General features: G+C 40.1%; 1 long non-coding RNA gene across 1 annotated transcript; it reads left to right on the forward strand.

The window, feature by feature from the left end:
* Window positions 1-3,090: 3,090 nt before the first annotated feature.
* LOC114643659 (uncharacterized) lies at window positions 3,091-20,742 on the forward strand. Its single transcript, XR_007934019.1, has 3 exons — window positions 3,091-3,386; window positions 16,751-16,836; window positions 19,536-20,742. It is a non-coding gene; the product is annotated as an uncharacterized LOC114643659 (long non-coding RNA).
* Window positions 20,743-23,292: the final 2,550 nt, after the last annotated feature.

Consider the following 23,292-nt stretch of genomic DNA (forward strand, 5'->3'; position numbering starts at 1 on the left):
CACAAGTCAGGTAACAACAGAACCTTCCACGACTTCAACAGTGACACCTTTGACAACAACAATAACATCAAGTCCATCAACATCAACCTCTATAACAACACCAGGGTCCACTAGTGAGTCAACAACTGAAACTTTCACCACAACACCACTATCAACATCTTCCACAAGTCAGGTAACAACAGAAACTTCCACGACTTCAGAAGTGACACCTTTGACAACAACAGTAAGTTCAAGTCCATCCACATCAACCTCTATAACAACATCAGGTTCCACTAGTGAGTCAACAACTGAAACTTTCACCACAACACCACTATCAACAGCTTCCACAAGTCAGGAAATAACAGAAACTTCCACGACTTCCACAGTGACACCTTTGACAACAACAATAACATCAAGTCCAACAACATCAGCCTCTATAACAACATCAGGTTCCACTAGTGAGTCAACAATTGAAACTTCCACCACAACACCGCTATCAACAGCTTCCACAAGTCAGGTAACAACAGAACCTTCTAAGACTTCAACAGTGACACCTTTGACAACAACAATAACATCAAGTCCATCAACATCAACCTCTATAACAACACCAGGGTCCACTAGTGAGTCAACAACTGAAATTTTCACCACAACACCGCTATCAACAGCTTCCACAAGTCAGGTAACAACAGAACCTTCCACGACTTCAACAGTGACACCTTTGACAACAACAATAACATCAAGTCCATCAACATCATCCTCTGTAACAACACCAGGGTCCACTAGTGAGTCAACAACTGAAACTTTCACCACAACACTACTATCAACATCTTCCACAAGTCAGGTAACAACAGAAACTTCCACGACTTCAAAAGTGACACCTTTGACAACAACAATAACATCAAGTCCAACAACATCAGCCTCTATAACAACACCAGGGTCCACTAGTGAGTCAACAACTGAAACTTTCACCACAACACCACTATCAACAGCTTCCACAAGTCAGGTAACAACAGAACCTTCCACGACTTCAACAGTGACACCTTTGACAACAACAATAACATCAAGTCCATCAACATCAACCTCTATAACAACACCAGGGTCCACTAGTGAGTCAACAACTGAAACTTTCACCACAACACCACTATCAACATCTTCCACAAGTCAGGTAACAACAGAAACTTCCACGACTTCCACAGTGACACCTTTGACAACAACAATAACATCAAGTCCATCAACATCAACCTCTATAACATCACCAGGTTCCACTAGTGAGTCAACAACTGAAACTACCACCACAACACCACTATCAACAGCTTCCACAAGTCAGGTAACAACAGAAACTTCCATTTCTTCAACAGTGACACCTTTGACATCAACACCACTACCAACAACTTCCACAAATCAGGTAACAACAGAAACTTCCACGACTTCAACAGTGACATCTTTGACATCAACAGTAACTTCAAGTCCATCAACATCAACCTCTATAACAACATCAGGTTCCACTAGTGAGTCAACAACTGAAACTTTCACCACAACACCACTATCAACAGCTTCCACAAGTCAGGGAACAACAGAAACTTCCACAACTTCAACAGTGACACCTTTGACAACCCCAATAACATCAAGTCCATCAACAACAACCTCTATAACAACACCAGGTTCCACTAGTGAGTCAACAACTGAAACTTTCACCACAACAACACTATCAACATCTTCCACAAGTCAGGTGACAACAGAAATTTCCACGACTTCAACAGTGACACCTTTGACAACAACAATAACATCAAGTCCATCAACATCAACCTCTATAACAACACCAGGTTCCACTAGTAAGTCAACAACTGAAACTTTCACCACAACACCACTATCAACAGCTTCCACAAGTCAGGTAACAACAGAAACTTCCACGACTTCAACAGTGACACCTTTGACAACCCCAATAACATCAAGTCCATCAACAACAACCTCTATAACAACACCAGGTTCCACTAGTGAGTCAACAACTGAAACTTTCACCACAACACCACTATCAACATCTTCCACAAGTCAGGTAACAACAGAAACTTCTACGACTTCAACAGTGACATCTTCCACATCAACAATAACATCAAGTCCAACAACATCAGCCTCTATAACAACATCAGGTTCCACTAGTGAGTCAACTACTGAAACTATCACCACAACACCACTACCAACAACTTCCACAAGTCAGGGAACAACGGAAACTTCCACGACCTCAACAATGACATCTTCAACGTCAACAATAACATCAAGTCCGTCAGCATCAGCCTCTATAACAACACCAGGTTCCACTAGTATGTCAACTACTGAAACTACCACCACAACACAAGAACCAACAACTTCCACAAGTCATGTAATAACAGAAACTTCCACTACTTCAACAGTGACATCTTTGACATCAACAATAACATCAAGTCCGATAACATCATCCTCTATAACAACACCAAGTTCCACTAGTGAGTTAACTACTAAAACTACCACCACAACACCACTACCAAGAACTTCCACAAGTCAAGGAACAATGGAAACTTCCACGACTTCAACAGTGACATCTTTGACATCAACACTACCATCAAGTCCGTCATCATCAGCCTCTATAACACCACCAGTTCCCACTAGTGAGTCAACTACTGAAAGTACTACAGCAACAACACTACCAACAGCTTCCACACGTCAGGGAATAACGGAAACTTCCACCACTTTGACATCAGCAGAATTACCAAGTCCATCAACATCAGCCTCTACAGTTCCCACTAGTCTGTCAATTAGTGAAAGTTCCACCACTACAACACAACAATCAACTTTCTCAAGTCAGTCAACAATGGAATCATCCAGTACTTCAACAATGACATCTTTGACATCAACACTACCATCAAGTCCGTCAGCATCAGCCTCTATAACAACACCAGTTCCCACTAGTCAGTCAGCTACTGAAAGTACTACCACAAAAACAGCGCAATCAACATCCACAAGTCAGTCAAGTACAGAAACTTCCACTCCTTCAATAGTGACATCTACAACATCAACAGCAGCATCAACTACGTCATCATCACCCTTTGTGACAACACCATTTCCCACTAGTCAGTCAACTATTGATAGTACCACCACAACAATAGTACAATCATCCACATCAACAATAGCAAGTCCATCAATATTACCCTTTTTGATTTCTTCTAATCATTCAACTACTGAAAGTACTCCCTCAACAACACCACAATCAACTTCCACAAGAACTGCACAGAACTCATCATTTTCAAGTACTGAACGTCCCACTTCTGGGCTAGCAGTCTCAGCAACTGGCACCACAGCATCAGGTTCTACGTTTTCTATGAATGGATCTTCATTTTCTCCTTATTTGTCAAGCACCATTTCTTCAGGAACAGGTAAGGATTGTTTTAAATTTGGCTTCAGTTCATAGAGTTTAATATCATTTAATTGCTCCTTCAAGGCTGTGATGTGTTATACAGTCATTTGTTCCACCTTCCAAACCTGTTTCTTGCCTTTTTCCTGTCCCTTTTAGTTGGCTTGCTAGGACATATGAGCTGCCCTCCAGCATCCTTGATGTTTTGTTTAGTTTCATCCTGAGCTCCAATGACCTTCTTACCCATCTTGTGATTTTGGATGTTGTCTTGTAGAGGCACTGTTTGCTTTTCAAACTTTTCCCATCGCAGGTCCAGGGCCTTCCAAACTTCTGCTCAACATATATAGCCCTATATATTTTTCATATGTATCATAAACTATTTTTTAATGACTGATGATTTTCTTCAGTTTGTGTACCATATATATGACTGATGAGTTTTAAAGTTTCTTCAGTCTTAGGTCAAACATGAGAAAGGTTAACTTACATTTCTGCACCAAGAAGGTGTGCATTTTAAAGTTTTTATACAGTACCATTATTATTTCTTATTTATGATTTTCATTTTTTATTATAAAGTCTTTAATGTCAGAATCAGCAATGCTCATTTATCTACCTCACAAGACATGCATTTAACACAGTCTCCATTTTAGGTGGTTACTGGCTTGACATGCAATGGCTAAAAGAAAGGCATAATGAAAAATAAATGTAAAGCTCTTCTACATTACATTTTGCTGTAGATGTAAAGTGGAGGAAAGTTAAACTGAGTTTAGTTTAATTCCTTATGAACTTGTTAGACCTCTTGTTCCTGAATGCAATACTTAACTGAGGAGTGTGACGTTGTCTTCCACACCCCTAATCTGTTGTATTTGGTGCAAGTACAAGTGTTGTTGTCTTCTTTCTTTGTGTATGTGAATTATGTGCCTTCCTTCCTTCTCTTAAAAAGTGTCACTGTTTTTGTGAAGGGAGGTTTCACATTTGTTCAAAGACTATAGTTTTCTCCTGCTTCTTTTAAGCAACTGTTCACAAGTCATAAGCATTTCATGATCTGCAGAGACATGCAAGCAGAAAAGTACAAATAACTATTAATATAAAAGAAATTATACAGTATACACGTATATGCAGTGTATCAGTACAACTTTAGTGATGTCTTTGGTGTTGCGGCCTCCCCTTATTATATGTCTTTGTGGCTGGGTGCAGGAGTGACAGGTTGCTGCACAAAATTGAAAAGTTGTGACACCAACCAGGTCAGCCTATTTAATAACAAAAGTCCAAATGAAAATCATGCCTCTTTGGTGGAAAAGAGCTAGCCTCTCAGGCACAACAACAAAGTATCTGGCTCTTGGCTGTCAAATAACCGTAATTCTGTCTGGCAGGTCGCTCTTAATACAAATGATGCCTCTTTCTGGGAAACTGGACTTCTTATTATGCACAAACTGGGAGGGGCGGGGCTAAGTGCCCTTCACAGGACACTTTCTTGGTGCTCCAGGGAAAGAAGGAGAAGAGATTGTTAGTAACAGTACCCCCTCCCACCCCAAAAGGTTATCACATACCTTGATCAAGCAAGTAAGGCGATCCTCCAACATGCATGGATCACAGTCTCATTATTTGACTGTGTTAGTTGCCCAAAGTGGAGGTAGAAACTGAATCTTTAAGGGAGGAAGGTACTGAGGACTTTCAGTTGAGTAGAAGCAGAAAGTCACTCTAAGTGGATAAAATGAAGGTTCAAGCAAAAGAGTGATTTATGAAGTCAGGGGATCACAGTGATAGCACCGGAGTAGAGAATCTGTTTCCTTGTCAGGAGAAATACAGTCTTCTGGAATCAGAGAACTCTTTGCACTTTCCAAAGGTATTTCTTACCTCAATCATATTAACAAGTGACCTAGACTAGTCACATAAGACCCCTCATTTTAAGATGAATAAATAAATATTTAAAATATATGGCGCAGTGGGTAGCACTGAAGCCTCGCAGTTTGGAGACCCGAGTTTGCTTCCCAGGTCCTCCCGGCATGGAGTTTGCATATTCTCCCCGTGTCTGCGTGGGTTTCCTCCCACAGTCCAAATACATGCAGGCTAGGTTCATTGGCGATTCTAAATTGTCCCTAGTGTGTGCTTGGTGTGTGTGTGTGTGTGTGTGCCCTGCGGTGGGCTGGCACCTTGCCCAGGGTTTGTTTCTTGCCTTGCACTCTGTGTTGGCTGGGATTGGCTCCAGCAGACCCCCGTGACCCTGTAGTTAGGATATACCGGGTTGGATAATGGATGGATGGATAGTTTAAGAGGTAAATAATTTCCTGTCCCACTTTGTTCCTTTCCTTCAACCCTAGCAAAAGTTTAAAGAGAGAGATAAAAAGAAAGGAGTTGTATTGTACAATGTTATGTACCAAGTAACTCCCTTCACTGTAATTTAATGTATATGCTAATATCTAAAACATATTTAAGAAAGCCGAGTGACCCAATTAATAGTTAGCACCCCCCTTCCACTCATTGAGAAAAAAACTCCAACAATAATTTCCTCAAATTATTTTCACTGCATTAGACACAAACAATTCTCTAATTTTTCAATAAAAGAAACTCAGAATAATTAGAAATGAACAGTTCATACTACTCCAAAAGTAATTTGATGAACATGTAAATACTGCACAGTGTGACTTCCAAAGCATGCTCCATTTTAAAGGATGGTGTTTGATAGTGCCACAATTCTTCTTTGATCAATCTGCTTCACCCAGGTAAATGTTGTCTTCTCAGCTCCCTCTTTAGAAAGCTTGCAGGATACATAGCTCAGCAAAGGTACTGATCAACATATACCCTTTGTGAGGGATTGCCGGCTGTATATTCCGGCCAACACCCCCAAGCCACCACATGGAGCCATCCCTGCAACATGGAAGGGCCCCGAACTCCAGCAGGGCATCATGGATATTGAAGTTTTCCTTCACAGGCCTGCTGGATACCTTGGGGGCCAACAGAGGATGCTGCAGGGAGGCCCAGAGACTCTAACGTGCCCTATAACCCGGAAGTACGTCTCAGTCACAGCAACAGGAGGAATGACGTGCTTCCGGGATGAAGAAAGGACTTTTTATGTAACCCGGAAGTGATACGAGGTCACATGGACTAAAGGATTGAGAACACTTCAGGGTCAAGGACTATAAAAGGATTGTGGAAAATCCCAGACGTCGAGCTGAGCTGGGTGGAAGTGTGGCAACGCGTCTGGGAGAGTGGAGGATTGATTATTGTTTATCGTATTGATTTATATGAGTGTTGTGGAGAGGAGGGTGCTTTGTGCACGTATTTGTCCTAATAAATTCAATATTTGGACTTTTATCTGGTGTCTGACGTCTGGTCTGAGGGTTCAAAGGGTCAAGAACACCCTAAACCGTCACACCTTCCATCTTCATGATCAGCTACTAAAAGCTCTAGGATAAGAGTCAAGAGAAAGCATTCAGGACGATCTGCCATCACGCAATCCACTTGGATGATTTCACTCTGAGCGGGTCTTCCTCTGAATCATCACAAAATCATGCTGAATCTCCATGGCTCAAAAGAAAAGAAAAAATCCCAATTCCACTTTTTCCTCCTTTTTGAAACTTAGTGAGAGGGAATGACAAAATCCCCAAACACACAGCTATTCACTACTCAGACTCCTTTTCGAATAACATGGCCTCCCTCCAGCATTTCACTAACAGCATATTAAAGTACGGCCATAAAGGACAAAAAATTAGAAAACAGAATATACTGTATGTCAAACGATATTTATGCAGCCACCACTACACAACCATTTAACCTGCTGTTCCAACAAGCCAAAAGAAAGGTCCTGGGGCCTCATGCATAACGCCGTGCATAGAATTCGCACTATAACATGACGTAAGTACAAAAGCCGAAATGTGCTTACGCACAGAAAAATCCAGATGCAGGAATCTTTGCGTTCGCCAGAATTCCACGCTCTTCCGCTACATAAATCACACTCAGCGTGGAAATAAACGCACGTGCACACGCTTGCTGTCCCGCCCCAACTCCTCCCAGAATTATGCCTCTTTGAATATGCAAATCAATATAAATAGATAGATAGATAGAGATAGATAGATAGATACTTTATTAATCCCAAGGGGAAATTCACATACTCCAGCAGCACCTTACTGATACAAAAAACAATATTAAATTAAAGATTGATAATAATGCAGGTAAAAACAGACAATAACTTTATATAATGTTAACGTTTACCCCCCTGGGTGGAACTGAAAAGTCGCATAGTTTGGGGGAGGAACGATCTCCTCAGTCTGTCAGTGGAGCAGGACAGTGACAGCAGTCTGTCGCTGAAGCTGCTCCTCTGTCTAGAGATAACACTGTTTAGTGGATGCAGTGCATTTTCAATAATTGATAGGAGCCTGCTGAGCGCCTGTCGCTCTGCCACAGATGTTAAACTGTCCAGCTCCATGCCAACAATAGAGCCTGCCTTCCTCACCAATTTGTCCAGGCATGAGGCGTCTTTCTTCTTAATGCTGCCTCCCCAGCACACCACTGCATAGAAGAGGGCTCTCGCCACAACCGTCTGATAGAACATCTGCAGCATCTTATTGCAGATGTTGAAGGACGCTAGCCTTCTAAGGAAGTATAACCGGCTCTGTCCTTTCTTACACAGAGCATCAGTATCGGCAGTCCAGTCCAATTTATCATCCAGCTGCACTCCCAGGTATTTATAGGTCTGCACCATCTGCACACAGTCATCTCTGATGATCACGGGGTCCATGAGGGGTCTGGGCCTCCTAAAATCCACCACCAGCTCCTTGGTTTTGCTGGTGTTCAGGTGTAGATGGTTTGAGTCGCACCATTTAACAAAGTCATTGATTAGGTCCCTATACTCCTCCTCCTGCCCACTCCTGATGCAGCCCACGATAGCAGTGTCATCAGCGAACTTTTGAATGTGGCAGGACTCCGAGTTGTGTTGGAAGTCCGATGTATATAGTCTGAACAGGATCAAAGAAAGTACAGTCCCCTGTGGCGCTCCTGTGTTGCTGACCAAAATGTCAGATGTGCAGTTCCCAAGATGCACATACTGAGGTCTGTCTTTAAGATAGTCCACGATCCATGCCACCAGGTATGAATCTACTCCCATCTCTGTCAGCTTGTCCCTAAGGAGCAGAGGTAAGTGCTTAAGTAGTCCTTAAGCCCAGCATTCTGTGAAAAGGCAATGGCAAATGTACGAGGAAAAATAGAAGAATTTCAGCAAATACCAAATGGAGGCAAAGAAAAACATACTATTTGTTGGTTTAAACAGTTATATAAGCAACAAAAGGAAGTTGATCGAGTGACATAGTGTGTCGGAGAAACTCGAAAGCTCAAGTTCACAAATTTGCACAGTGCCCGGAATAAAGAAGTTGTCACATATCAAAGTCGGCGTGAAAAGGCGACTCGTAGCCCACCGCCCGAGTGTCATATGAAAGCTTATTAGGATACAATGAAAAAAAAGGCACACAGTGTGAAAAAAGCACGAAATGTCAACTTTAATCTCGAAATTTCCAATTTACTCATGTAGTTTATTTTGTCATTAAAGTAGAACATCATAAACTTCATCTTAAAATCATTTAATTTACTAGTTTCTCAAATCCCATCGTAACTAAAGTAGCACGTTAAATGCTTTGTTTTGTATTTGATTTTACTGTATATGTGCTCTATGTGCCTGAATCACTACGTGTTCTTCCTCCGACAGGACACAGAATCCATTACGTTCGTAATATTACAGCTCTCTGAGTAATTAAAATACTGAGAAGTATACTTGAAACATGGGATCACGGTGGCGCAGTGATTGTTCATGTCTTACAGCAACAAGATGCTTGCTGCGCCATGCGCGACCTTCAATGAAATGCTTTATTACAGAAGTACTGTCTTTTTCAAATGTACTAACCCCCAATTCCTGTCCTTACTTTTCTTTCTCCAAATACCCAAATACCCAATTGCCACACAATCAGCTCTGTAATAGACATTAAGCCATCTGTAAGCTTAGAACGCCGATTCTTCAAAACTTTTAAGGACCATCGTAATGTTTAATTATTCTATCCATCTATCCTTCCAGTGTTGTGCCAGCCACAGCATGAAAACAGCGTGAGGCAGGAACAAACCGTGAACAAAGCTCAAGCTCAAGTTTTATCTGTATAATATAATCAACATATTTTGCTGCATTTCATCTTAAAAATGATATCGTCATCATATGTGAATACGCGCTTTATAAAGTGGCTCAGGTTGTGCAATATTATAACTGTATCATAAGTACAATTACCTCACGGTAACTTGCAAGTACAGTTCTACAAGGAGCACTTGAGCCGCTGTCATGGATGTGGATCTAAGAAAGGGTAACCACACAGGAACAGTAGCACTGCTTTGACGCTGGGTGCCGCCAGTCTGTAAAACCTAACGGAGAACTTGCGTACGACAGGGTAGGAGGTACCATCGAAAAGTGCGTGGCTTTACGCCAAGTATAGGTTTTATACATCGCGATTTGAACGTGGAAACTTTTTACGCAACATTTCTGTGCGTATGCACCATTTATACATGAGGCCCCTGGAGAAGTGGGTCACAGGCAGGCTTTGGAAAATGAGGTAGAAGTTAAACTGTATTTACATTGTGAGAAGCGAATCTATCTTCTATACCACTATTAACTGCGCTTGACCAGGATATGGACAGTTTTCACTGGGACAGGATCAACATTTTGGGGCTAATAATTGTAGTTTGTGTTGTCACACACATTTGTGTTTGTGTCGATTCTGTATTTCTTGTTTGATTTTGTTTTCAATATTTTGGTGCTATAAGTGTGGTGTCTGGTTATTTTTAATGGAAGCAGAAACTAAGCAGCATTTCATAGGGCCCCATTATTATAGGAAAAAGTCAGCTGTTGTCTAACCCAACTGGTTTCGTAGCATAGTTAGGGATCAGTACAGCAGCATCCACAGTACTTAAAATTGTACTGGTGCTGACACCCATAGTATAAGCTGGCATCAGCAGTGACAGAGGTGCCTATGAAAAATCAAGCCTGCAAAGTCTCTAAACAGAATTCCATCTTGTGCAGTTAAGGCGGGCAGTCCTTTTAAGGATAGTGAGCTACCTCAAAGAGCCATATAAAGAGCAAAGTAGTAGTAAAATAGTTCTGGCTCAGAGCATTGGCGCTACATTGGTGTCAGAAAGAGGATGAGAAGATCTACTGTTTAATGTGGAAAAACAGTAAAATGAGTGCCATGGAGACTACAAAGGACCTGGGTGACTCAGAGGTGAAGAAAGCAGAGAGAATGCAGCTCTTTGCAGCTCCACCAATGCTTCTTCATCTTGTAAGGTCCACTGGCCTGGATGCGTGGATGCTAGTGAAACTCATGACCCACGGAGCCTGGAAAAGGTGTGGCAGAGTGAATTGCTACAGACCCCAGAGCAGCAATGAAAGTACAGTCTCAAAGCCAAGATCTGGACCTGTAATGGTATTTTCAGCATCATTTCATTGTAAGAAAACAGCCAAGAGGCTGATACATCTGCAGCTCAAGATAAGGATGCTTGCCTACTCAACTGCAATTAACAGATCATCGCACAGAAGTGCTGTGTTTGATACCTCTGTTGCACCACATGACTGCACTATCTGACAACGTAGCACTCAACATCTCTCCTGTGCCACTTAACAGCAAAGCTCTCAAGAACCCTGCTGTTGTGTTTTTTGTCATCAGGCGTACAACTGACACCTCAGAGTTTCAAAGTGCTGTGTGCCATATCAAGAAGTTGACGTCAACCTTGACAGGAAGGCTATGTAATGGCTTTACTGCGGAAAAAGAAAATCTTGCTTGGTGTTTCTTTATCCAGGTGCCTCGTGTATAAATGATACGTATACAGAAAAATGTTGCATATGCCTGTTTCCAAGCTCACATCAAGATTTATAAACCATAACGCTACGTACATTTTTTCATCACAGCCTCAGACCATGCATACTCATGTTTCTGCTCGGTTTTACAAATGGGTGCCACCAAGCGTCAAAGCAGTGCTATTGCTTCAGTGTGGATTACCTTTCTTTTTTAGATTTGCATTCGTAATGCGAGCTTTGTCAAATGCAGTGAAATTAATTGAAGTTCGTTTACAAATTAATGGTGCTTGATTGTAATCATTCTGTAACAATATAATGGTGCAAAGAATGGTCAAACTATTCCAACTACCATGGCTGCTGTAGTGTTGTCAGAAGACATTACAAATGGAAGAATTAGTAGTGAGTGTGTATTTAGAGATCATACTGATTATTTCTTCTTTCATGATGATGACTGGCTTCTAGGTCAATTTACATTTCTTAGAGCTATCATCTTAGAGTTGTGTGCTGATCTGGGGCCAGCTTTACAAAAGCAGACTTTGAGAAATTGTGCTCTACCTTCTCCTTTGAGTTTTTAGCCACAGGCGCTTTTCAACATGAACTGGCTGACCAGTCAGGTATTTCACAGTCATCACTGAGTCACGCCATGCCAGCTGTATGGGATGGTATTATTCGCTTGTCATCCAGATATGTAAGATTTCCTTATACTGTGGTTGAACAGGCAAACATCAAAGTGCAATTCGCAGCAATGTCCAGTTTTCCAAATGTAATCGGAGGGATTCTTTGCACTCACATTGCCATAAAGGTGCCTTCAGAGAATGAATTTGCTTATGTAAACAGAAAGCATTTCAACTTTATTAACGTCATTATCTGTGTCTCGCAAATAATTGCAGCATCTTGCTGCTCAAACAGTGTGAGCCCCAGAATTCTGCTACCTCCTCCAGTGCTGGGGGGCTGCGACTCACCTTTTCATGTCGACTTTGATATCTGAGCACTTCTTTTTTATTTCGAGCACTGGGCGACTTTCTGAAGTTGAACTTTTGAGTGCCTTCACCACACTCTGCCACTCCATCAGTTTCATTTTGTTGTTTATATCACTTCTTAAGCCACCAAACAGTATATTTTTCCTTGCCTCCACTTCACTGACCAGGACCTTCATTTTGCATTCGCTGAAGTTCTTCTTTTTCACACATGCTTTTGCCATTGTCTTATAAGAAGGCACTGAACAGAAGGGGCTATTTATATTGATTTGCATATTCAAATATGCAAAATTCTGGTTGGATTTGGGGTATGGCTGTAGGTGCATGCATGTCCTCAAAACTCACTTTGATTGGGATTCATAAAAGGAAAATGCGAAGAACTTTGCTTACGCACACTCTTATGCATCTGAATTTTTTTTTGTGGGCACACACATTTGTAGTTTTGTCTGTACACCGTGTTTTAGTTTGAATTCTACACAAGATGTGATACATGAGGCCCTAGGTCTTTCTCTCTGTGTGGAGGTTGACTGGTCTTGTCATTTCACACAGTGAACCCCTTTTACTAATATTACATTTACAGAGAGTTAATAAACAGTTAAGGCTTTTCTTCAGCAAATAAAATGTGATGTATTATACATGTCTCTTCTGACTTCCCAAAATAACTCTTTTAACGACGCTAGATTCAATGTGTCACCCACACCTCACTCTATTATGTGCTGTCCACTGCTGCTAAGTGATGCACTAGAATTTCCAATGGAGTGGAGGTGTCCAAGTCCTTTGTTGTGGGCCTCTCCCTAAAAAATAGAAGGTCTGTTAGAGAGCAGAAGCTGACACTGGTTTATAAATGAAGGGGATGACATTTTGCCATTGGTTTGAGTGCACATTAATTAAATGTTTCGGGTGATAATTGGTTCACATTTTTGTCATTTAAGGTTGATAAAGTTGAGTTATAGTCATGCTGACTAAAGCAATAAGCAGGAGCGGCCTTAGTGTGTAAAATAACCCTGCAATATGTCTTTTGGTTGCTGGCCTAAATAGCTTTATCAGTTGGAGAGATCTTTTTGAACTATACTCAGAGGCCCACTCAGTTGCAAAGAGCATTTATTTTTTAACTCTTACCTTATTTCACTTCACATAAAGTGGTGGGTTTAATGAAAAACGTGCAAAGCACCAGCTCACGCCTGGTGCTGTAGTGGATGTCTCATGTGCCATGCCAATGAAAAAGATGGCACTGTCACTTTGACTTACAGCTGCCCTTTTTCAAGGACAGCCCCTGATCTTCAAACCCCACCATTGAACCCTGACACACACAAAACTCATAGGGGAAGCCCTCATTTCCCCGGTTCTTTGATTCTTTTTTCTGACTAAGACTGCACATGAAAATCACATGTAGGGCCAGGACCCTGATCTCTTTGCAAATCCTAATGATGCCCCTGCCCCTGTCTGTCTCTTGTAGTGGCAATGCCTACTGTCCTCCAACCAGGGACCTCTGAAGCACTTTTCCTCTCAACTTATTTTACTTTCTCTCTATTATGCCCTTCCTCACCCCATGAAATTCATTTAGTATGTAAAAAACAACAAGCATGTATAATGTATGCATCAAAATTTATAAAAAAGATAAATGTTCTTGTGTCAAATCTCTAAAGGAATGTGTTTAGGAAATTAAAGAATGCGAAAAATCTTTACATTAATTGGTTCCTTGAAATACTTAAGGATGTAATCCATATTTCCCTTGCCTGAACCTGCTAAATTTAACTCAGTTTGATCGGACATCCTAGCCTATCCCAGCAGCACTAGACATAAGACTGGAACAAGCCATAGACAGGGCACCACCCAAGCACAGGGCACACTTGTGCATACATCTACATTCATTCATGTTGGGTCAGTCTAGACTTAGCCTAACACACGACTCTGGCATGTGAGAGGAAAACTGGAGTATATAATTACCAGAAAGTCTGTCAGTCAGTCATTTTCCAACCCACTATATCCTAACACAGGGTCACGGGGTCTGCTGGAGCCAATCCCAGCCAACACAGGGTGAAAGGCAGGAACAAATCTCGGGCAGGGCCAGCCCACCACAGAACACACACACACACCAGGGACAATTTAGGATCACCAATGTACATAACCTGCATGTCTTTGGACTGTGGGAGGAAACCCTTGCAAACACGGGGAGAATATGCAAACTCCACGCAGGGAGGACCCGGGAAGCGAACCCAGGTCTCCTTACTGCGAGGCAGCAGCACTACCACTGCGCCATTGTGCTGCCCATTACCAGAAAGCATTTTTCACAAAACGTCATGACCAATACTGACCAATTTAGAGTGACAAAAGAGGTAACAGACAAGCTTATGAATATTTTGCATTTGGTTTTAAAAAATATTTTTTACATGCAGAAGATATGCTTTTGTCAGTGTGATATGTGCCAGTCAGCCTTTCAGTGCCCACATTACATAAAGCCCAATGGTAGTGTGGTTTCTTAGAAAATTCAGTTGTATAACTTTATGCATTCACTAATAAGCATGTAATTTGTCTGAGCAACTACAGTAAAATTAACTTTTTTGGTACAAATCTGGCACAACAATACTCAACATAACAGGAATTTGCCTTTAGTTAAAGAAAGCATTGGATGAAAATGAAGTAAGCAAGCCAAGGCTGGAAAGTCATCCATCCATCCATTTTCCAACCCGCTGAATCCGAACACAGGGTCACGGGGGGTCTGCTGGAGCCAATCCCAGCCAACACAGGGCACAAGGGCAGGAAACAATCCTGGGCAGGGTGCCAACCCACCACAGGACACACACAAACACACACTAGGGCCAATTTAGAATCGCCAATCCCACCTAACCTGCATGTCTTTGGAACATGGGAGGAAACCGGAGTGCCCGGAGGAAACCTACGCAGACACGGGGAGAACATGCAAACTCCATTGCAGGGAGGACCCGGGAATCGAACCCAGGTCCCCAGATTTCCCAACTGCGAGGCAGCAGCGCTACCCACTGCGCCACTGTGCCGCCCTGTAAAGTCATGCTTGTACATATTTTACTTATAATAGAAGAGGGTGTCCGTGTAACCAGTAACATTATTGACACACAGTTTGGACCTTCATTTGATAAATAACTGGGGAGAGCCTTCTAGTAGGATATGCACTTCAGGTAGTGTTGCTTTTTTTTCTGGGAACTCTGGTTTCCTCTACAGTAACCTTTCAAATACACACACTACAACCTATTTGTCTTGTATATTAACAAGTACAAACTGGCATGTGCTAAGTGAGTGGGAGCATGTCTAATTATACAAGCTAATGTCCCATCTAGGACTGTCTTTGATTATGGAGCTCTGAAGTACACATTTCTAGTCTCTCGCTCATCTCAATGACTTTGCTTCTGTCCTCCTACTTTGTGTTTAATTCTCTTTTTGGAATAAAGGAGAAACTTGGCCTAGAGAAAGTGTAAAAATAAAAGATTGGTTTGTCTGTTTGTGTATATATGTAATTTACATCATTAGTGCTTTTTTGTATTTTAGCAATTTATGCCCAATGTTGTTAGCTGTGCAGCATATAGTGTTATGCTTCATGAAAGCACATCCAACAAATATCTAGAGAAATGGCATGAGAATAGAAGGAAAATAATTAATATTACATTAGCAAAAAAACTATGCTTATGTTCTAAGCCATATTTGATCCACATTAAGTATTATGCTACCCATCTCGGCCAAAATCCAATGAAAGCTATTAAAAACTGAGCCAACACCCCATCCGGTGTCTGAATACAGGTTCTATCCTGTCCCTAGAGTACAAAATCAAGTAATTATTCTGTAGGCATAAAGAATTATTATTTTCTCTATTATTTTTGTTTAATACTTTTGCTGGAGAATCTTGCAGGATCTTCTGGGGCTGCCCTCTTAAATGGATCTGTATTAAACTGAATATTATACTTTGTTCTGGATCAGAAACTTTTTCATTATTGTACTATCCAGATCAAATGCTGTATTTATTTATTTAGTTTTTAGTGGTTTATATTGGAACTTTGAGTACTTTATTATGTGTCAGTTGTTTGTGTTGTTTATGAAATATGTTACAAGATGGATTATGACCTGTCTACTGGAAACCACATCAACCTAAAGGTTCAAATTAAGTAGCCTTAACCTGAGCCTAAAATGCTACTGTAGCAACTGATCTGTATGCAATGATTTATGAAGATACATCTATTGGTTCACTTCATATTACCAAAAGAGTTTTATGAATTAGAAGTCATCAAAGTCACAAGCTGTCTGTGTGTAGTTACAGGACTGAACTGAACATTTCAAAATTGTTTTTCCTTTACTCAGTTTTATAGTACTTATAAAGTCTGACGTCATTAGAGTGTAGTGAAACAGCCTTACAATACAGGAGTTAATGCTGACATTTATGTACAGAAGGGAAGGACAATGCTTTTATCCACATTTTCTCCATTTACAAAACACACAGAACTTTGGTATGTATTTGCGTTAGTTTCAGGACTCTACACTTTGGGAGATTCAATACCTATCCTTGCATTTCAGATGTGACATTTTTTCTCACATGTTTAACTTGGTTGGATTTTTGTTTTGTAGCCCAACCTGCTGTTGTAATTCTTCAAGTCTCAGCTCTAATTTCAGAAGCTATGAGTACTGAAGTAAAGATGATCATCTTACAGAAGGTGAGTATATACAGTATAGCTTAAAAAATAAACAAGATGTCAGTTTGATTTGCTTGCACCAAACTGCAGCATCCAATGCTCAGAAAACCTACTCAGGCAAATAGATAAAGTGGGGTATACAGACTACCCCTAAAAGTGAAAGTGAAAAGAACTTTTCAGTCTCCATCCACCTAACTCCAGCAAGGTCATTTTTTTTTATAAAATGTCAAGTTATTTATTTTACACAGGTATCAGTCATGACAATTAAATGTGAGAACATAACAAAGTTTTAGAAATGAATGGAGGCCAACCATTCTTTCCAGTCACTTCCAGACTGCAATGTTAATAGTCTTGGAAAATTCCTCCACATATTTCCATGAATAACTACTTCCTATTATGTATTGTAACTATATTTCCAACTAACATCTCCATTAATTGTCACACATGTTATTTTTCTGCTTTAACTAGAAGAAATTTTCATGTTGAACCGAGAAACATCCATCCATCCATTTTCCAACCCGCTGAATCCGAACACAGGGTCACGGGGGTCTGCTGGAGCCAATCCCAGCCAACACAGGGCACAAGGCAGGAACCAATCCCGGGCAGGGTGCTAACCCACCGCAGGACACACACAAACACACACTAGGGCCAATTTAGAATCGCCAATCCACCTAACCTGCATGTCTTTGGACTGTGGGAGGAAACTGGAGCAAACCCACGCAGACATGGGGAGAACATGCAAACTCCACGCAGGGAGGACCCAGGAAGCGATCCCAGGTCCCCAGGTCTCCCAACTGCGAGGCAGCAGCTCTACCCACTGCGCCACCCTACTGAGAAACATTTTTCTCAAAAATACAAGGATACACTGGAAACAAAAGTTAATTTTTCACGGCAGTATTAAGAAGCAGTTCCTGTCAGTGGTGCACCATTTGCAGAAAAGTATGTGCTATCAAGAAAGAATTTTAAGTCAAGTATTTATTTGTTGGATTTAAGTTTAATTTCACCTCCACTACACCAAATTGTTGGAACGGTCACTCTGGACCACAACTGGGAGAAGACTAGGAGTGGCTCCAAGCTTTGCAGAGAGCATCATATGCCTCAAATGGCCTAGGGATTTCTGGGCAGTTGCCAGGAGGTATTATAAGATTGTGCAGAGAGCAGGATGTTTTAAATATCCTAGATCAGTGTATTATTACAATGACTCTCATCAGGTATAAAGGTAAGTGGAGTGAAAATGATGATGATGTTAGATCAACACAGGCCAAAGAAAACATTGGATTGGAAAGACATGTCACTCCACATATGACAATGAAACACAAGGAGTTGGACTACTGATTATTAAAGCTATTATGCCCCGGGTATCATAATATTAGATAGTAGAATGATACTATTAGATGTATCATACATTTTAATACATAATCAAGCAACCTGTGGGCTTGGTCCCATGAACAGGGTAATATCTACTATTTTATTTTGTTAATGAAGTAATATGGGACAGAGCATCCTCAGAACTCCCATTAGAGTTGTGCTGTTGGACTTCCTTAAATGTGGAGGCAGCAACGCTCACAGCAATTTGAGCAGTGATCAACATCATGGCAGTGTCAAATGGCAATATCTCCTCTGCATCTGTTGGCTCTTGAGAACTCATCAGGTTTTGCTGAGGTAGAATTTGATCTCCTTGACAACATTATATGAAACAGGTTTACATTGAGAAGTTAATACCACCAATGTCCATGTGTGTCCACTCCTATAAAATATCAAACTGTCTATGACTGGATCATCAATGTCTTAGAAGGATTTGTTAGTTCTATATGTACCATACTGTTGGTCATAACTTATAGTAACATTTTTATAAACAATAATTTGCTACTCCTGGTCAAATGTTGCACTTATGATGCCATTGTCATTTTGGACCATTCTCAACTTATCTTCAAACTTAGAAGCCAAGCTCTACCAGTGGACCTAACAATAAGAGATTTAATCTGTTATTTTTAGCGGATGAAGATTGTGTTCAATTTATTTCTAAAAAAGATATATATATTTTTATTAAAACTGACATATCTTTGGAGATGCAGTATCTGTCAGAATACTATTAGAAACACAGAAAAAAGCAAATCAGAAGGTTAACGGAATTAAATAATTACATTTCTAAAATCAATGATAAATATACAAGATTTTGTACCATTGAAGTCTACAGGAAGGAGGACTGGATTTACCGACAAAACTCAGTTTATTGACAAAATAGAAATAGAACAACTATTATTTAAATCATGCCATTCTTATTATGAACAAGAAGATAGGGCTAATGAGCCTCCAGGCCTTCAAATACATAAGAATGGCATTCAGAATGCTAGTGCAGAAAACAGCAATGCGGATGTAACCAAAGTGTTAGGACACAAAGATCAAATATGAACAACATGTTTAAAGAATTTGGTAAGACTTTTTTTTCTTTAAAAAAATGGAATAGAAATAAAACAAATCAAGTTTGAATGTTTAAATAAACTGGATAAACCTCTAAAACTCCTTGAATTCTTTAATGTTAAAAATATAGAAAGTGTAAAACATACAAGTCCAGGCTGCTATCCAGAAGAATTATCTCAAACACTATTTATTAACTTACATTGGTTAATGTTCTGTATGTTTAATGTACCCAGAGATTATTCCTAATTATTCTGTAATTTTGTTTAGGTTGAACATATCACAAGTTTTCTTTCTTTCAGATTCAAGAATTGGTGAGTAGGGTAAGCCCCTCAGCTGTGGTTTCCATTAAGTCAGTTGCACTAGCCTGAAAAAAATCATAGAAGACTCTAGGAACAACAACAACAGCAGCAAAAATGTTACTTCCTTTTCAATTTAAGAACACAGTCCATGCATGCAGAATGGAGTATGAAGACTTCTGCACTGGTTCTTTGCCACAGAGAAACCTCCCACATAACCCTGAAGGGTCACTTTGTCTGTGCTGTGTGATGCGATGTTTGTGCAACGTAACTGAAGTAGGCATCACAATGAACTACAGTGCAAAACATGAAGCTCTTAGAAATCAGTCATTGTTTTTATGATGATTGTTTTGGTTTTTTTGGTTTTCTATATTACTTACCCTTACGTTAACTTATAGAGGTCATTGTAGGAGAACTAATCAATGCAAGAAAAGCCAGTACTGTCCAAATTATAATTATTACAAACACAAACATTTCTGTACTTTGTTTACAGTAAAGCTTTCATTATGTGATTTTTTTGATAATTAAATTGGACATTAAAATGTATTATTATGTTGATCGATGCTGCCTACAATGCCTAGAAGGAAATTCAGAAAACATATGATTGTGGGTTCTTTTACTAATTATTGTTTTATCAACATCTTTTGTAAAGTTTCCTATTCATATTTTGGCATAAATATTTGATATACATTGTGTATAATACATAAATATATATTAATCTGTATATGGTGTATCTCTGATCATGTATGAAACACAGTTCAATGGTACAGAGGTGACAGGGTCTATCAAGATAACACTGGATGAAAGGTAGAATTCAACCCTAAATAGAGTACCAGTCCATCATAGGATCTGGTCATGCATATTCCCATGAGGTGTGTGATGGATGGTGGCTGGTGCCATTACCCAGCTTGGACGCCTCCGTAATGGAAGGACAGGTGGAGATGACTATGGTGGAGGGCACTATCTCTTCCAAACTGCTACTTGGCAGCCCCCTGGGTTGCAATGGATTCCCACAGGGCTGGAGACAAACTGGAGTCAGAGGGCAACACTTGCAAGGAGGAGGAGGAGGTGACCTGAAAGAAAGAGAGAGAGACAAGGGGAAGAAACAAACTGTATATTGGTGCCTTATTCTTGTGTACTGTTTGTACTGGTCTGTAGTGGGGAGCAAGGGAAAGTGCTTTCTAACGGAAATAAATGTCTGTGTTGCAGAGATTGGTGTCTGCGACTGTTCTGTTGGGTGTTTGGGGAGTCATGCGTGCCCGAGTCTTCACAGATGTCAATTAAGAAATGCCAATCAGGTTGGTATACACATCTTTAGAATGTAGGGGAAAGCTGAAGCAGCTATAAAAGAGTTCTAGTCACCAGGAAAACATGCAATTGAGCTTGGCATTCAAATCCAGGGCATTAGAATCGTGTTGCAGCCTCTTGGTCACTGTGAGGTCAGATTATGGTTTTCTCTGCCTTTAATTCGAAGGAAAGTGGATTGCACTTCCTGAAGAAAATTAATTTTAACATGGAGAATGAACAGACTCCACATGGACAACATCCAAGTGTTATGAATTGGAGTTTATTCAAGAGCAAAAATAAGGGGAGACCTCCAAAGCAAGGTAGGGAGCAGGCCAAAGTCTTACCTGGTCTGCCCAACAGAGGCAACCTTGATTTCAGTCCAGCTGCAAGGCAATTAGCTGGCCTAAGCTGGAGTGGCCCAAAAATGAGGATCTTGTAATTCCTGAAATGTGTAGCAAAAGCTCCACAAGAAGAAAAGTAACCATCAACCTGCAGCTTGTATAAACAAGGCCAATAAAAATCTTTATAAATAAATAATGCAATTTACAAAAATAGTAAAAACAGAAAACAAGGTCAATGGAGAAATGGAGACACAAAGGAGTTTGCCTACAAGGCAATAATAATCAGATAAAGACCCAATATGATATCCAGAAATCAGAATCATTAAAACAGAGCAGAACAAAATAAGAAGACCAAAAATTCCAAGGCAGAATAATACAATACTTACTATACAACATATGGTTGCCACACTTAGACTTTTGCAGTCAGTTTAAAGAGCCTGAGGTATGGCCCAGGAGTGGTGATGTCAAGGTGGTCCCATCTCCTGGGACTCCAGACACAGATATCATGGAACAGAACTCTGTATAAAGGGAGAGTACATAATTATAAACATAAGAGAAAATATGTAAAAATAAAAGACATAATGACTTAGAAACAACAAAAACAACAATACATAAAATATATAAACACATATAATACCATAACTCCAACCACTGAGAGTGATGTTTTTAGTATGAACATCCGAGTGCGATCATTTTATAATATTTCTATATGTGTGCAGACTTTTGTATGTTTAACAAGACCCTCAGGTAGATATCCCACATTTGAGCCACATATTCTGGGACTGTCTTTTGTCTATGGCATGTAAACCATAGGTTCTCTCATGCCAGATGCCATGCCACTCTAAGCCTAGTCAGATATTCTGCAACACTAGGAGCAGAATATGATACAAAATATAACTCCAAAAGACTGAGCATGAGTTCTTACAAATATTGAAAACGCAACACTTTCAATGCAAAATGGCAGAGGAAATTTCAAGAAAATTCCACAATGGTTTGGTGTTCTTTCTGGTCTGAACATCTAGCATCCTACTCACAATACATCTAAGAAACTTTTCAAAGTTGATTAACTCTTTCTGTCTGACCATTAGACACAGGATGGTATTCAAAAGTTGTGTAAACTTCACATCTTTTTAAATAAAAATATATAAAAGCAAAATAGAAATGGAGTGCCATGGTGAGACAATATGGAAGAGGGAAACTCATGTTATCTCACAACCTCCCTAAAAAACAAATCCGATATTTAACCAGTTCCAACAATTTCTTTCAAGGAACAAAATGTGCCACCTTATGGTGAATATGGAAGATTTGTTATAAGGTTCATTGAGATAGCTTCCCAAGGACGACTGGGCAATGGAAGGGGTTGGAGTAGTAGAAGGTTTTCCACACATAATGATCTCAAAGGACAAGACATTTTCATATAAGTTGTATATATTTTTAACCACTAATAGCACTTTTTAATAAGCTATGATTTCTTAACTGGCACTTTAAAGTGAGGTTTTAATAAGCTATGATTTCTTAACTGGCACTTTAAAGTGAGGTGGAATTTGAAATTTTCTGCATTTCCAGACTGTGAAAAGTCAATTAATGTGGCAGCAATGAATCTATAAGGTGGTAGAATAGGTTCAGGTTCAGAATTACACTTGTCAAGATCATAAACTCTAGATACGGCATCAGCTTTACCATTTTTGTTCCTAGTCCAGTACAAAATTATGAGATTGAAGCAGCTAAAAAAATAAAGCCCATATGACCTAGCCAGTTTTGAATTGCTTAGCATTTTTAAGACAGGTCAAAGTTTTCTTCTTTTATCTTATTTTATTAATTTTAATTAAACTCAAATAACATTCCCTACTTAATAAAAACCAAAATTCAATCACCACAAAAAAGAAAGAAACAGAGGAGAGCCAGACAACAATTAAATTCTTTGAAGCAGCAAGAATATCCTTTTCCCCAATACAGAAGAGGGAGGTTGGGAGCATGCACAAATACAGTGCGTTGCCACACAATGAACCACCCAGATTTTGAACCAGGTGCAGCTGAGCAATGGGTGACACCTCAACACCACACTGGAACAGTGTGAGCTTTTTTTTTTTACAGTGGATGCAGTGCCAATCCTGCTATCAACCGCCAGGTTT

Source organism: Erpetoichthys calabaricus, chromosome 2 (assembly GCF_900747795.2).
Source record: "Erpetoichthys calabaricus chromosome 2, fErpCal1.3, whole genome shotgun sequence".
NCBI classification, from domain to species: Eukaryota; Metazoa; Chordata; class Cladistia; order Polypteriformes; family Polypteridae; genus Erpetoichthys; species Erpetoichthys calabaricus.